Source organism: Pithys albifrons, chromosome 5 (genome assembly GCF_047495875.1).
Source record: "Pithys albifrons albifrons isolate INPA30051 chromosome 5, PitAlb_v1, whole genome shotgun sequence".
Classification (NCBI taxonomy): Eukaryota; Metazoa; Chordata; class Aves; order Passeriformes; family Thamnophilidae; genus Pithys; species Pithys albifrons.
The window spans coordinates 47,189,871-47,204,285 of record NC_092462.1 but is presented as its reverse complement, the minus strand read 5'-3'; the positions used below and the strand labels follow the sequence as shown (position 1 = coordinate 47,204,285).

At 38.8% G+C, this 14,415-nt stretch overlaps 1 protein-coding gene across 4 annotated transcripts in view; it reads left to right on the top strand.

The window, feature by feature from the left end:
• CRACD (capping protein inhibiting regulator of actin dynamics) overlaps positions 1 to 14,415 on the top strand; it is a 133,016-nt gene that overhangs the window by 8,560 nt on the left and 110,041 nt on the right. The window lies entirely within an intron of this gene.

Genomic DNA, 14,415 nt, shown 5'->3' with positions numbered 1-14,415 from the left:
TGATTTTATGTGTGACTTTACTTCTGCCAGATAGGACTAAAACATCCTCCTTGCTTACAGGGTGCCCTGCAGTGCTGACTCTTCTTTTCAAGGGTGTTTTGTCCTTGTGTCCAGTCCATCTCACTGGCCGCTTTTGATCTTTGGGAACCTGTGGCTCTCCGAGAATTACATTCTTTAAAAGTATTGCTATATTCATGGCAAAGGGCACAACTGACCACAATGTCTAATCTGACTTCTCCCACAGACCAGACTCACTTAGTTTTGCCCAGGCACACCAAATTTGCCCAGGCATATCAAATTTGTCATGCACATTTCTTTTTGCAGAAATTTATTGCCCATGGCAAGCATGTCAGGAGTCTGTAATGCTGAACAGAGTCAAGTGTCCAGCAGTAAACCCACGAAAGCCCAAGCAACAACTCTCTGTTATGTATATGCAATCAGTTCTCTACAAATATTATCATGGACTGTGCTGTTGATTGTGATTGTGATTATTGTATAGCTTTTACAAATTTCCATTCATTACTTTTACCATGTGCAAACTACTAATGCAGGTTCCCCACGTTAGTAGCACTGTTCAGTCTTTTCATGTTATGTAGCTGGTTAGCTTGACCCTGCTTCAGTTGCACAGCTGTAACAATTAGCATAATTTGTTATTTTTTCTATATATAGAAAGCTATGTTCCATAAATTCTAAATTACTTGGTCTGCAGAACAGAGCAGGACTGCTGTGTGGCAAATCAAGTCTTTGTTTCTAAACAAAAAGAAAAGCTGTTGCCTAACTTCCCATTAAGTCAGCTTCAGTTTTTCTGTTCTCTAACCTGTTCTTATTTCATGAATAATAATTATTTAAGTAATGTTTTGGGTGCAATATCATGTGTGTTTGTGTACCATTGGGTAAATTTGTGCAGTGTTTTGCTTTTTTTTGGTTAGAAGCTGTAAAGTACATGTCTTACAGTCTTTCTAGCTGCTGTCTACAATTCACTTGACTCTTCATTTAATGCATTTGCTTTACTTAGACCATAAGAATCATAGAATCATTAAGGTTGGAAAAAACCTCTGAGATCATTGAGTCCAGCCTTTGACCAAACACCGCACTGCCAACTAGACCATAGCACTAAGTGTCACATCCAGTCATTTCGTGAACACCTTCCGGGGTGGTGACTCTACTGCCTCTCTGGACACCTCATTCCAATGCTTGACAACCCTTTGAGTGAAGAAATTCTTCCTGCTGTCCAGCTTGGCACAGCTTAAGCTATGTCCTCTTGTCCTGTTGAAAGGCTTCAAATTTCAGATTGAGTTAGCCAAAATACGAATATTGATATTTTTGAAAGACAGCTGGTGTTCCAAATACCTAAACTGAGACATTTACAGAAAAACTTCATTTTAAAATAAGAGGTTTTTTAAAAAATTTAGATAACCCTAACTGAATTTGAAGGAAATTGGACTGGATTCCTAAAGAAAAAATATTTCTTAAAACAAATGCCAAATTTCAACCTTGTTTCTAGTAGGCAAAGAAGAAAAGAAAGCAAAAAAAATATCAACACGGCTTTTTTTTAAATCTTCATTCCAGCTTGGCAGTGCTCTATGATTTAGGATACAATACTGAGTTCATAATTTAAAGCTTTAGAATACTGTAAATTTAACATTTTCAGATTATGAAGTTGCTTCATCCACAATGAAACAGAAGGAAAACTGGGATAATAAGGGAAACAACCTAGGAAACTCTTTGGCTTGGTTTTATTTTTTGTCATTTAGTGAATTAGTTTAATTTCCTTCAATCCTGTCTTCCAAATGAACAAATAACTCCAACTCTGCAAAGAATACTGCCTTTTTTTTTTTGTTCTTTTTTTTCTTCGACAAAGATGCAAGTACAGAAAGAATTCTAGCACTAACAGTATTTTTCCAAATGTACATTATACATCTGTGGTTCTAATTATTAGGAGCTATGGAAGTATTAAATAATGTATTTATTAAAATATTATAACACAATAAAGGTATATATAAATACACAAATATGTTGTTACATATAACATCAAAGATAATGTAATTAATAATTATCCCAAATAACAAATAAGGGAAATCACTTCATGGATCATAATTTCATGGACCAGCACTAGTCTGCCTAATCTCAGTTCTACAGTCCCTGTGCAAATACCAGCCTTATAGCACCTGCTTGAAGAGCCACCTCGCTGCACTGCCATCCCAGAATGCTAGTGCTGGGAGAGGGGATTTCAGCAGGGAGAGACACACACCAGCATGAGAGCAAAGGCAGCACGAGCAAGGTTTCACTTCATGTTCACTGGAGCGGTGCTGGATTCGCTTGAGGAAAGAGGCAAAAGGAATATGTGTTTCTATTATATGCTTCAAAAGTGATGTCTGCAAAGAGGTGGTGGAGTCAGCTCGGCCCCTGGGGAAGCATGAGTTACCCTTCTATGTACCTGTTTACTGCTGTTTTTTTAAGAGCATCCCTGGTCTCACATCTGAGATATTTAGTGTGGTGGGGAAAGTGGCTGTTGTCAAAATGAAAAGAAATAGGGAGCTGTACCATCACAAGTAGACCTATATATGGTGGCAAGGCAGGGGTGCTTGGGGACTGGTGCTGGAAAGGTCTCCAGCAGTGTTTTGTCATTGAGACTGTTATCTGGTGACCTTCATGAGTGCTGGTTTGTGTATGTTTGCATTGGTCTCCGTGCTCTATGGCTGGAGCTTGTACTGAATTCTGCTTCTCTCCTCACACTTGGAGAGATCACAGTGCTAGCTTTGCTCTTCCCAGCAATTAATTGCAATTATTCATTGTTCTCTTATCACTTATAGGCTTCAATTCTCTCCTTTGATTTTAAGCTCAGAAGTTTTTGTTAACCTGTCAGTCTGCAAAGATGGTGCTTGGATTTCTGTTTTTTGCCCTTTCCTGAGTGCAAATGTGATTTTTTTTAATGCCTCATTAATTACATTTTTAAGACCATCCATTCTTGATCTCAGCCAGCAGAAAAGAGGCAGCTTGGCCTTTTTTTCTAAACCATCTTTTAAAGTTGCAGAAGAAACTCCTTAACCTATAAATTGTCAATAAGTAAGCTCTAAATTTTCAATATTTTATAGCATAATACAATAAACCAAAATATTCAGTGATGTTGCATGATAATTGATAAGCTGCATTGATTAAAATCATGTAGCGGTTGACATGATATGGATAAGCAACTAACTGACTTTTCCTGGGGAGGTAAGATGCTGAAGGCATTAAATTCTGTGAGAAACTTCTATCAATATTTTTCTTAACTTCTTGGTAAATGGAGATGGGAGGCAGTCTTCTGTTTCAATTTAAAAAAAAAAAAAAAGGAGGAATGAAAAGCTCAATGGCTGTTTTCAGGCTTTTCATTGTGTGATTTGTGTCAGGAAAATACAGACTGATTACACCATGTGCTGGCATCTTGTAATCTTCTGGAGTTGGTAACGGAAGAAAGCTCTTTTCTTCTTTTACTGTTCAAAGGTTGTCCTCCAAAAACATTCCAGTGATGTTTACCTTTGATATTTCTGTTAAACACTACCAGAGATCCCCTGTGAAGTGGGAAGCAGGTACAGATGGCTGCAAACAACTATAGGTGTCTGGTAGTTGGCTCTTGACTTGTGATGGAGATTTTTCAAGTAGGAATGGAATCACACTGATATGTTGGTTAAGAGACTGCATTATCTAGCTTTGTGAGTTTTTGGATTTAGTAGAATTAATATCCTACGGCAACTTTGAGCTTCAGGAAAGCAAAACACTGCTGTCACTTACTGTCAGTGCCATTGCAAGGAAAGTTGAGTCATATTCATTTTGCAGAATATTGCTAAACTTGAGAATATATGAATATTCACACTAGCCAGTTTCTTGCTTATTTTGGCATCACTTTCCAGCTTGCGTTTTAACCCTTTCTTTTTTCTAAAGAAAGTTTGAATGTCTCCTATGTCATGTATTGATCCCCCCCTCCCCCGCACCCCACAACCTGTAATTAGCTGTGTTAGTTTTTTATTCATTCTTAGTTCCTTTTCTATAAATTGCCTATTAGAGCTGTTACCAATGTGAAGGACAACAGCTTGCATGTGTGGATCCCAGATACCGGGGATGGTGGTAGCAACTTCAGCCTTTTGTTTGCTCCCTGTCAAGAGCCTCATGAACCTGGTTAGAGGGGGATTTTGTGCTTGGGTAGTCTGGCTCCTAGGTATTTTTTGTTGGGCCTTGTTATCCTTAGCCAAGATCTGAAAGGCTGCTTAATCAGTGGTATTAAATTACTGCCAAAAGTAAATTAACTTGCGACTGGTTAGTATGTTTGAAAAATGGAGGACAACCTCACTGCACAAGGTAAGAGGTTATAAGGTGAGCATGAGAAAGAGGCTATACATTTTGCATGGTCTGTCTGGTCCTTCATCCTTCCCACACACAGAGAAGTATGTGAGCTTCTCATGGGTGGATAGCCATGTTAATTTGCTGTGAGTGGTCAGGCTGGGCAGAAAGCAGTGTGAAGGCACAGGAACTGGGCTTTAAAACAGCAGTTTGCTACTTCAGGTGATTCTCAAGGTAACATCTTGGTGTGTGCTGCTGAACCTGTGTATCCCCCTGATAAATGGTATGTTTATTTTACATATAGACAAAATGCATTCAGTGAGCAATAAAAGCCATGACAGCTTGCTCACTTAAATGGCAATGACTTTGATGTAAGTATAAAGTATGGGACATGTTTCTGTCCTTGTGTAGATGCCCCAGTCCAGGCACAGGTGGCTGCTGGCCCCATTCCCCAGCACACTAGCTGATGAAAGGCAGTAAAGCCCTGCCGAGCGTGAGGGAATGCCACTGCTGGGATGGCTCCACCGGTCAGCGGCTTTTATCCTCCCTGACAAATGCTCTGTTAAGTTTATAAAATATTAAAAGGAGAAGCAGTACTGTGCTGCACATATATTTGCTTTCTTGCCAGCCACATATGTCATCTCCACCTGACTGACCATGGTACTTTTGTTCTTTTTCTGAGCTGCTCTACTCTTATAACTTGTGCCTAATTTCTTTTTTAACCTTTTTATGATGAAGAAATGCCTAATATTTTGTCATGTGCAATACATACCGCCTCATTCTTTCAGTTTTCATAAAATTGTCTTATTTGACATGGAGTTTTCTCAAAAAAATAATTGGCATTGATGTTTTTCCTTTATCTTCAACAAGCTGCTCTAGTATTTTGCATCTTCCCTGGGATTCCTGTGTCATAATGTTATTAACTTTTTTTTTTTATTTAGTGATAGACAAGTAACAGTTCCTCATTTGCCTTGCAAAATATTATTTATTTTCTAAGTATTTGAAGAACTAATGTCATTAAACACTTGAAGAACTAAAGTCATTAATTCTGCCATACAAACCTATTCATTGGTATTTTGTATTGTTGGTGTGTACATAATTTCTCTGCCTGGGGAGATGGGTTGGTCTAAAACCAATTTTTTCTAATGAAGGAAACCACAGGACTGACAGTGAAACTCAGGTTCTTCCTTGTGCTTTAGAGTGTAAATAAGCACTGTGTCTAGCAGCAGACTTCACAGTAAGGATCAAGGCCAATAGAAATATACATCTGTTTACAAAGGCTATACTTTCTCTTCTTTTTGTATACAACACATCTAGAGGAGGAATGCAAAATTGCTTCATGGTATGAAATGAAATGTTTTCACTATCCAAGTTATTTGTTCTTTTGGTTCGTATAAAAACACTTTGAGAGATGATGTAATAAAATATATTTAGTACCTAAGGGAAATAGAACTCTGAACTGTCTACTGCCTGTATTTTTGCTCAATTATTGCTTAAAGCATTAATATCATATTTAATACACTGGTACCATGACTTTTCAATATTTTCACAATTTATTTATAGGTTAATACATGCTACAGTGATTTGATGCTTTTATCTCTAGTATGTTATCATCATAGAGCAGTTTGAGTTGAAAGGAACTGTAAAGTTCATCTAGTTCCAATCCTCTTGCCATAGGCAGGAACATCTTCCACTAGACCAAGATGTTCATAGCCCTGCCCAACCTGGCCTTGATTATTATATAGGATATTATTATATTACTATTATAGCAGATAGCAGTTTAGTATGGAAGAATATTTTGCTTTAGGAAAAAGAATTTTCCCCTATAAATTCTAATGTCTGTTAGGGAGAAATTGGAATAAAGAAAATTCTACATATAGAATATATGTAGAAAATGATCTAGAATATGGAGAATAATATTTTTTCTCTACAAATTCTAATGTATAACTTCAAATTTTAATATTTTGCATACTGTGACAGATCTCCTATTCATAAAGCCATTTACAATGAGTTCTTAACACACTGTTTTCATAACTGGAGGACATGAAGGGTATTCTCAGGTCACACAGGCTATATAAGACCCAGGCTTGGCTTTAGTAGTCTCAGATAATTATCAGGATAACACGTAATAGACCTGTCCACCAACAGCACTAGTCAGCATTGCTTTCTGCTGTTAGTTTCCTAATCACCTACAATATTACTGTGTCTTGTGAAATACGTATATAAATATACACACATCTGTTTAGGTGCATTTGTTCCTTAAAGCTTTTTTCTTTTGTAATATGTGAAAACCTTTTCTGACAAGGTTTATAAATTCAATTAAAAAATCAAGTAGACTGTACATAATCAGATTCTACACCATTTTTCCTACAAGTAACAGATGGTTTTTGCTTTGTGAATCTTCTTCCTACATCTGTGTCTGTTTTTAATTATGAGCAGTTTAATATAGCAATAGTGTCATCATGCAAAGTAAGGAAGAATATAGGAATGTTTCCCCCTGCAATATAAACTGTGTTTTAATTGCTAGCAAAGGGGACATGATAATTAAACCTTTCAGATTATTTGCAGTTTCTTGTAGGTAAATGTGAATTCTAGGTGATCTCCAAGTTGGCAGAACACCAAAATCCCCCACAAAACTCAATCCAAAAGTTGGGTGACTGGTTCAAAGTGTTTATGAAGGCTTTGTCCAGAGAAGGGCGATGAAGCTGGTGAAGGCTCTGGAGAGTAAGTCCTATGAGTAGCAGCTGAGGGAGCTGGGGCTGTTTATCCTGGAGTAAAGGAGGATCAGGGGAGGCCTTATCACTTTGTACAACTACCTAAAAGGAGGCTGTAGCAAGGTGGGGGTTGGCCTCTTCTCCCAGGCAACCAGTGACAGGACAAGCTGCACCAGGGGAGGGCCAGGTTGGACATCAGGAAGAAATTCTTCACAGAAAGGGTTGTTAAGCATTGCAACAAACTGCCCAGGGAGGCAGTGGAGTCGCCATCCCTGGAAGTGTTAAAGAAATAATTGGATGTGGCAGTTCGTGTCATGGTCTAGAGTTGACAAGGTGGTGTTCGGTCAAAGGTTGGACTCAATGGACTTTTCAAACTTTACTGATTCTATGATTCTTCAGGCTGTGGGTGCTGTGCTGTGAAGGGGTATGCATTTGTGGTTCCACAGCTGGCTGATGTTGTGCACTTCCCAACTATGAGTGACTGGTCTTAAAGGTTATATAGACCTTTTTGGAGCAGCACTCTGCTAATTGTCAGAAGTGCTGGATCCTTTTAGAAACTACAGGTGGAGGAGTTTGGACCCTTGTCATTCACAGTGCCTGATTAAAAGACGTTTGACTGAAGACCTTTATTCCACAAAGGAAATACAGCAAATACAATGGGTTATCTGAAAAAGAGAACCTTTCCCTGCTTATCTGATGCCTGGAAAGTGTGACTGAGGCAGTGTGAAGGGTACTTTGTGTCCAGTCTATAGCCTCCTAGTCACAATCTCATCTCCTTTACCGAGTTATTTGGGTTGGCTTTAATGTTTGTGTGCAGTCTGATATCCATTGTAAATGGTAGTCTTTCCTCTTGTGTGGAAAGTTTAACCCAGGAATAACTATTTACTTTTAGGAGCATAAGTGTGTATGTCCTTTTTGTACCTAACCTACAAAGCAATGGGCATTTAATGGGTGGGGCAGATCTGATCACACTCTGTGCGCAATTACTGAAAAGCATGTGCCTCTTTTTCATTACCTTTGTAAGGTAGTACTCTGCTTTCTCTCAGTTGGCAGATGTCCCATTGGCAAGAGCCTGGGATTCAGGTACTGGAGTAAAGAAGAGTATTTGTGGAGGTTATTGACATCTGGAACTGAGAAAAGAGGTTTCCATTGTATCAGAATATACAGATGGTATAGAACTCTATGATATACCATAAAAAGAAGAGCTGGAGTCCGCCTGTGCTTGTGTGTGCGCGTGCGCGTGTGCATAAAGAGCTGTTTTCTAAACATTACCCTTTTTTTCTCATTATTAATGTAACTAAGAAGGGTAGGTTTTTATTAGAAAGATAGCTGTGGGCTTCATGAGAAAGCTAAATTCTTGTTAAAAAAAGGAAAAGTGAAATGGTTATCACATAAAATAGATCTGCTCTCTCAGGCAAGATTTACATTTTTTTCTATACCTACTAATTGTTGAAGAATAATGCTCACCCAGATCTATCTGCTCCTGCTTTAGAAAAAGGCTCTCAGAAAGGTGGGTGACAGCTTGATCTGAGAAGATATTTTAAAGCTGATTAAATTTAAAGGTATCGTGAATATTTTTTGCTGACATTGTTTGCTAACTGAACTAGGTTACATCAAAATTGAAGTTCATACACTGTTTATCACATTTTTCCTTTTCATGCAGACCAAGCTTATTTATGTGTCGATTCAAGAAAAGCAATGTAAGTGACTTAATGCCCAGTGGGGGATAGCAAGTACCAGGTTGGCCATGACCAAAGACTGACAAATGCAGAACTGGGGTAGAGTCAAATGCCTTTTTTGTAGTTTTGACTTGAACACGTGTCATTTTAGAGGAAGACATTTACAACTGTTCTTCTGCTTGATTATCTGTGAAAATACATGCAGCAATATCTGTGCTACTTCATATGGTGATTATGCTTCTCAACCGAAGTGATGTGTATGACTGGAGTTTAACTTCTCTTGAAGACATACATGAAAGCAGAGAGGATCCTGAAGATGTTCTTGCATCTTAGGTTATATGTTTGTATGTGCCTGTGCATGCATGTGTTTAATATGCATGACAGATTTGTTCTGGTAGTGTCCACTCTATCAGCACAGCCACTAATAGCAATAGTCTGGAACTGCATTGTACCTGGCCAATAAAACACAGGTTTCTCTGGTCAGTGTGGGAGATAATGAGGCTTGACACTGACAAGAATTCTGGGTTAGTAGATGAAGAGGATCTGATCCTTGCTAGGACTTTCAAGATGTGATGACTTAGTTATGACAGTCTAAACCAGGTGTTAAATTTACTGTCTAAACCAAAAAAGAGGTCACAGCAACATGCCTGGGAAAAAGAAGTCAGTCTTAGGTAGGCTGACCTCAAGCTGACTTTGTCTCTACAAAGAAGAAGCAGAAAAGAAGCCAAGTTTCTAGAAACTGTTTGTTGTCCTGCTGAAGGATTCATGAGTTGACTAAACAAACCTATATTAAGGCAGAAAACTTGGAGCATCAGCTTTAGGCCCTAAATTCAGAAGTATATCAGAATTTGTGAAAATTAATCCCTAGCTCTCTTAGTAATTTCTGTGTGGAAATAGTCACCCCCTCTTCCTGTCTTCATAACAAGCCTCGTATATTTTCCCGCCTGTACAGTATTGTGTCATACTTTAAGGGCCAGTGGATTATAGATAATAACAGTGATTTATTTATTTTTCACTCAAGAATTTCCTGATTTTGAAAGATTGATTCAAACATCTTGTGCTTTAGTCTGATCTCTGAAGACCTCTTTCTAAGTGCTTCACAGAATCACAGAATATGCTGAGTTGGAAGGGACCCACAAGGATCCTCAAGTCCAACTCTTAGCCCTGCACAGAACCATCCCCAGGAGTTACACCATATGCCTGACAGTATGATCAAAATGCTTCATGAACTCTGTCAGGCTTTGTGCTGTGACCACTGCCCTGGGGAGCCTGTTCCAGTGCCCATCCACCCTCTGGGTGAAGAACCTTCTTCTAATCTCCAGCCTAAACCTCCCCTGACACAACTTTGGGCCATTCCCTTGGGTCCTTTCACTGGTCACCACAGAGAAGAGATTAGTGCCTGTCCCTCCTCTTCCTCTCAGGAAGAAGTTGTAGACTGCAATGAGGTCTCCTCTCAGTCTCCTCTTCTCCAGGCTGAACAGACCAAGTAACCTCAGCTGCTCCTCATATGGCTTCCCCTCAAGGCCCTTCACCATCTTTGTTGCCCTCCTTTGGACACTCTCTAAGAGCTTAATAACTTCCTTATATTGTGGTACCCAAAACTGCACACAATATTCAAGGTGAGGCCACCCCAGTGCAGAGCAGAGTGGGACAAACCCCTCCCTTGACCAGCTGGTGATGCTGTGCCTGATGCCCCTCAGGACACTGTTGGCCCTCCTGGCTGCCCGGGCACTGCTGACTCATATTCAACTTGTCATTCACCAGGACCCCCAGCTCCCTTTCCATGGCACTGCTTTCCAGCATCTCATTCCCCAGCCAGTCCATACACCCAGGGTTGCCCCATCCTAGGTGTAGAATCCAGCACTTGCCCTTGTTGAACTTCTTATGGTTGGCGATTGCCCAGTCCTCAAATTTGTTTCTACTCCAAAATGGTTTGCAGTGGTCCCCAGGACTTCAGTGGAGCAATGATGCTGTCGAGTATAAAGAGTATGTTTTCACAGGTATGATGCATCTAGTGTTGCTGGACTAGTGAAACACTAAGTTTTGCTTTTTCATGCCCAAGACAACCATTTAATAAACATAATGAATAAGACAAGGCATGAAAAGAAAATGATGCAACATGACAAATGCATGGAGTCATAGAAACTTAGCTGCTCATTGAAAATGAAGAGCTTTCAAAACATTGGGGAGAATCAGCAGACTTTGTAACTTGCATCATAAGCCATTACTGGTTTTATGACATTTTTTGTGCTTTGAAGATTTGCTATGCACATTACAGATTAGATATGACAAACTACAAGAGTTGACAGTGCATGTGTGGCATGGCTCTCAAAGGAGAGAGCAGTCCCAGTGTGCCATGTGTGTTTTCCATCCACAGCAATCATTTCAAGTTGGCTTTTTGCAAATGGAGTTAACAAAATACAATGTCAGAAAACAGTTTTGCCGTTAAAAACAGCTATTGTGCTATGCTAGAAAACTGAATAAATCAAGCACTCTGGGGCAAGAGACTTTGTTCTATGACAAATTAGAATCTAAAATGCGTTCTGTCACCCCAAAGGCAAAGTCACTATGCTGTTTATAGGGACTGTGGGCTTGAGTAGGATATCAATACAGGCATCAAATGTGCCATATAAAAATGTTTGTTTTGTTCCTGGTGGGCAATTAGGTTGTTCAAACCTTGTGTTAGCCTGAGCTTTTTAAAAGGTGATGAGCCTTACTCAGCAATTTACCAATATTGTCAGTTTTCAGTCCAGACAAATGTGAGATGATTTTCTCCAATTTATTCTAAAATGCTACAATCAGGTGCCGATTAATAGTCTATAATGACTGCTTTTCCAGAAAAGAACTTTTGAAAAAGGAAACATGCTGTCTGTTTTTCAGTGAATATGGTGTCCCAGAGTTAAGCAGAAAATGTGTACTTATGTGATAGAGACTAGGCAATGAGTTGATCTTTGCATAATTGTCACTATGTATGAAATGGAAGTAATTTATCATGAACCAAATATACTTCAAAGTTACATGTTTCTGGGCTTTTTGCAGCCTTGATTTTAACATGGTTTATTTGAGTGCTGGTAGTCAAATTAAAGAGTAGGATGAGAACAGAAGTAGGAAAAGAAAATTGCATTTGTGTCCTTGATTGCCATGCTACCAAGGCAACACCTATATTGCGCATTAAATACCTGTCAAGTGTTACTCTAGCAGTAACATTCTTCAGCACATGTGGAAGCTCCTGGCTTTTTAGAAGTTACTTCATAGAGCCATATAGTGTTACAACAGTGTTTTAGGGCTGTAATCCCCCTACTAGTTCCTTCTTTCATCATACCTGCATCAGAGTATTACACTTGTGATGGAACGGACTAGACCTATGATGTGTTGCTGGTAGTCAAATATTAAGACTAAATTCTAATCTTATCTTTTTAAAGCCAAAATATTGATATTGCACAGTTTATGTGCAGTGAAACAGACATAAGAATCCAAGAAAATAACAAATGTTTATGAAAACAACTTCTCTCAAGGAAAATACTTCTAATAAGTTTTTCTGTGTATTTACAGAAGAATTTGGATAGAAACCTTCAGCAGGTTCAGAAAAACAAAGATTTAATTAGATTATTCTGTGCATTTCAGATTTTCTAGTGATTTTTAAACTTGGGAAGAAAAAGAAATTAACCCAGTATGGGGATACAGTTCTGGTTAATTCAGGAGCCTCTTCAGTGATACTTAGAATAAAGTTCTAAACTTTAATTTTAAAGATGAGGTTTTTCTTTCCTGATGTAAAAGCTAATTCTATAATTTCCATTATAGATGTCAAAAGGTTTATAGCAACTGCTAAAGAGAAGTTATGTGTGGAAGTAAAGAAGGAAGTGTAGAGTTATTGGAGAAGATGAAAGAGATTTTGTATGTGAATTTTTAATATGCCATAGGTTTCAGCTCAGTTCCTATAGGTGTCTTTTTTAAAATGTCACCTTAACATGATACTGTTTCCTTTAAAATATGTGTTTTAATCCTGTTTCAACAGCCTCTATAAAGTTGTTAGTGCTTTAAACACTGGAGCCCTTTCTCACTGATTATTTCAGCCATGAGTCTCATACAGCACTCTCGCTCCTGAATGGAAGTTTGTAGATGCAGCTCCGGGGGGCTCTTCAGGGAAAGAAAGGACCTTTCACTCTGCTTTTTGACCATGGCAAACAAGGGAGTGCATCTGCTTTGGCTTGGAAAGGGATGCTGGAGCAGCAGAACTTGGAGCTACTCTCCTAAATTGCTGAAACTTATAAAGCAATGTGTGCATGGCAGTGATGACCAAGCCCAGTTGTTTTGCTCCATGGCTGCCTCTGCAGATTTCCAGCTGTTGGGAATATAGGGTTACTGGACATTTTTGATTAATGACACAGGGATATTCCCTCTTCTTTTCACCAAGGTGACGAACCTCTTCTGCTGCCTGGGTGGAGAACTTGACTGGACTGCTACCTGTGTGCTCTCTGATCTGCACCAGGCTGTTGTCAAGGACTGCATGGTGCCAGAAATTGGAAAGGCTGCTTCTGCTGCCAGGGCAGAGACGGCTCAGACGTGGGCAGGGAGAATGCTCTTTGTGGCTGACATGCAGCTGCCATCGCTCAGTAATAGAGTACGGTCCTACTTTGCAGAGAGTACAGGATACTCTTTCTAATGAGAAGGCACTTGGAAATGTCTGTTTTCTCTGTAGACTGGGAAAATCTGAAATGTTTTATCATTGCTGTCGAGTCTGGTTGATTATCATGATTGAAAACAGTGAATCAAGGCTCCAGTGTGCTACAACTGAGGCTCCTGTTTCTGGACATGGAGAGTCAACAACAGTGGATGCTTTTATGGGGAGAACTAGATCATAAAATGAGATATAGATCAGATTTATTAGAATTTTGTCTTCTAAAACTTTATATTTTCTTCCTTATTATACTGGTCTGCTAATAAATTTCCCCATTTATATTACAGATTACTTAGTGTTTTTTGTTTTAGGAAACGTGTAAACAAGAAGTGTTCAGAGCAGTAAAGCAGCTAATGTAACGAAAAGAGGTTGCAAAACAAGTAAATCTGGATAAAGGAAAAAAAAAATCAATGTGTGTGTGTGTGGGGGGGTGCCTTTTGCTACAAATATATACTGACTTGTGTAAGAGAGTTCTCTTCAAATGAAGCACTATTCATGTTATGAATAGCCTTTTGAAGTAAATGTGGCTCACTGGCATGAGCATTGAGAATTGCTATGGCTGTCAGCATCTGTTCTTTTATTCTCAGAACAATTTTTCTATCTAGCATTAGAGACCAAAAGGATTTTTAACTGTGGTGTAGCATTACATTGTAATTTTCCTACTACAGCCAGTTTGGCAATGAAACTTTTTTCAATAAGAAAGTGAAGCAAGTATGGTTGTTTGTATGAAGCCAGTGCAACAAAGCTTTTCCTCTGCAACACTGTTAGCAGAGAAAGCATTCATTTTGTAGAATGACACACAGATTTTATGTAAATAAGGGGCAGTTCCTTCAGAACAGATGTTTAATACTTAATGAAACTATTTTCATTTATCACCCAGAAAAACGATATTTTATTCTAAATAATTGCCTTACTGTGATTGCCTTTTAAAATGCAGAAGTCTGTGAACAACATTTAAAAGAAAAAGCCCTCTTTGTATGTTCTTTTTAAACAAGTGCAGGCATCGTTTGTGCTTTGTTTCTAGCAC